The sequence below is a fragment of the Borostomias antarcticus genome (assembly GCF_949987555.1).
Source record: "Borostomias antarcticus genome assembly, chromosome: 5".
NCBI classification, from domain to species: domain Eukaryota; kingdom Metazoa; phylum Chordata; class Actinopteri; order Stomiiformes; family Stomiidae; genus Borostomias; species Borostomias antarcticus.
Genome location: NC_140238.1, coordinates 31,709,085 through 31,712,179, shown reverse-complemented (window position 1 = coordinate 31,712,179; position 3,095 = coordinate 31,709,085).

Genomic DNA, 3,095 nt, shown 5'->3' with positions numbered 1-3,095 from the left:
CCCGGTCGGCGCCGTAGAACGCGGCGCTGCGATGTGATGTCACGCGGTCGGAGCAGAAGTCTCTCGGGACCGGGGGCCTCAGCGCGGTGCCGGATCACATTTCCATGCGTCGTCTCGCGGCGGCTTTTTTGGAGGCGTGACGCGCCCGAATGACATCACAGGTCAGCCGCGTCCCGGTTTCCTGGTTCGAGTCGTTTTACCTGACGGGCCTGTACATGCATGTTCAGCAGGTGTGGATGAAGCTGAGCTCACACACACACACACACACACACACACACACACACACACACACACAGAACCCCATTGTTCTCCCTTAGGCTCGTGGGTGGGGTCAGGGTACTGATACACCAGTGACACGTTTCAAGTTTGTTTTCTCTGCGTGTTTTTCGGTGACTCACCTCGGGTTCGGTCGGTATGCAGAGGCGCTCGTCGGCCGGTCTCTCTCAGGTCGCTGCTTGCCTGTGGGTCTCTCTCTCTGGAGCAACGTTGCACAAGCTTTCCAACGTCACGTCTTATTGATTCGTTCTGGAATGTTCTGCCGTTATCTCTCTCTCTCTCACCTCCTGTGTTTTGGTTGTGCCCGGTCATATCAAAGTTGTCATAGTAACAATGTGATTTTCCAATGTTCCTTAGTCTTATCTCTTTGCTCTTTTTGCACTCTTAAAGATGAGACGTATCTTCTCTACTCTGGCAGAAAAAGATCTTTGCACACTTGGGTCCGTGAAGTGTATTTATTCGCTGAGCTTTGTGTCTCTCTCTCTCTCTTCTATCTCTCTCTCCCTCTCTCTCTCTCTCTCGCCCTCCCTCGCCTCTCTCTCTTCCCCCCTCTCTCGCTCTCTCTCTCTCTCGCCCTCCCTCGCCTCTCTCTCCCTCACCTCTCTCTCTCCCCCTCTCTCTCTTCCTCTCTTTCTCGCCCTCCCTCGCCTCCCTCTCCTCTCTCTCTCCCCCTCTCTCTCTCTCCCTCCCCCACCTGTCTCTCTCTCCCCCTCCCTCTCCTCCTGTCTCTCTCCCTCTCTCTCTCCCCTTCTCTCTCTCTCTCTCTCCCTCTCTCTCTCTCTCTCTCTCTCTCTCTCTCCCCCTCTCTCTCCTGTTAGGCCTTCATCAGAGCTTACATATCATAATAGACAGGCAGGTACAGTAGACATAGCAAAACCATTCACATTATTAGCGGTATTCAAAGCACCTGTGCACACCCTGGTGGTAGAAACCTCCACCTCTTGGGGATTGTAGTTTTGTGAAGCTGACAGTATACATACTGTAGGAGCCATGTTATAGAATTGCAAGAACGGGTAGTGAAAACGGTGAATATAGGAAATGTATAAAAAAAAAGACATACAATCTGGAAGCACCTTATAGTACAGTAGTATCATATAATATTTCTCTTTATAGTAGTATCATAAATTTCATATAGGCTGCATATCATGATCACATGGTGAACGGGGGTTTTGAGAAGAATCTGGCTCTCATGAATCGGAGATCCCCAGATAAGGAAAAAAAAACAACCATCTCCAAAACAACCATTTCAAAAAAACATCTAAAAAAAAAATCGATCTCCAAAGATATGAACCAGAAATAGATCAGAGGGTCATGAGTAGTATCAGGCATGGGACACCATGAACCATAGATCTCACATCTCTACACTAGAAATGAGCGGAGAGAACATTTTCAACTACAGCGTAACACACACATCAAAAATCCCCATTGGGGCCCGTGGGCTGAAGTGCCTCTATAGTGTCAATCCAATAAAACTCTCTTCGGCATGTCTTTCTTTCATCTCTTTCTTGTGTCATTACAGAGAGAATGCGAGGGTTTCTCTCTTCAATAAGTCAAGGGTTTCCTGCTCAACTATGCAGCGAAAGGTTTGGATAGAGGGGTTTGAGGTACAGTATAAGGCACGAATGTGCTTTTAGGCTTAAATGGGGGCGGCTGTAGCTCAGTTGGTAGAGCGAGTCGTTCAATGATCGAAGGGTCAGCGGTTCGAATCCCAGCTCCGACTGTACACATGTCGAAGTGTCCTTGAGCAAGACACCTAACCCCAAATTGCTCCCAATGAGCAGGTTAGCACCTTGCATGGCAGCTACCGCCATTGGTGTGTGAGTGTGTGTGTGAATGGGTGAATGAGAGGCCATTGTAAAGCGCTTTGAGTGCCGCTAAGGTGGAAAAGCGCCATATAAGTGCAGTCCATTTACCATTTAAATACAGTACACATTTATCAGACCTTATATCAGAGTTGCCAAACGTTTCGGTTGAATCTTTCTAAACAAACGGAAAAGATCAGTCTTCTCCTCAAAGGTGTTTTCCTTACATGTGGGGACAAAACGTACTGTGGGTTTTTGGTGAGAGCAGACCGTTGATGGGGAGTGAACCTTATTAGAAAGGTTGATCCCAGAATTCTGGCGTACTGGAGAGTTAAAGGCTTGTTTTTTTGGATGGAGATTTCTATCAATCTGTAGTGGCTCAGAGTCACTAGGGAAATCATTGCCGATGAGCGATATCTGACTGGTAGGTCTGGTGGCTTGTCATGGAGAATGTTGGGATTCTTCTTGTTGGACCCGCTTGTAGACTTCGCCCTGTAGACTTTGCGTAGTCCAGAGTGTCCCGCTTGTCTTGGATTTGTGTGGCCGTCAGACCATCTCCGTATGACGTCGGTGTACGTTTAATAGAGTGAACGACATCGTTACCTGGCTTCTCTCGGAAGTGCTTCACGCTTTGCAATGTCTTTGAACGCGTCCTCCTGTTGTCGTGGAACCTCTTCAATCAACGGAACATTCCGAATCTCGTCTTGTTTGAAGTTTTGTTTCGGTTGGGGCTTCTTCAACGCCGAATCCCCGCGGGATGCGTTCGTCGCGCCCACGCTCGCTCAAGGTACAACCGAGCAAATTGAGCCGTGTCTTTTGTCTTTTTAAGCCGGAATAAGTCTTGTTTTCATCTCTTCGGATGAGGGAGGGGGATTCCCCGAACATGTTATCAGCTGGGAATAAAATCATCTCGGCATCAGAGAAGGAAAATATCTCAGTTCCATTAGGAGATGGAGCTTGTGTTTCTTCAAAGGACACAGTGAATGAATGCATAGACCTGGAGGCAGCAGGACAAAT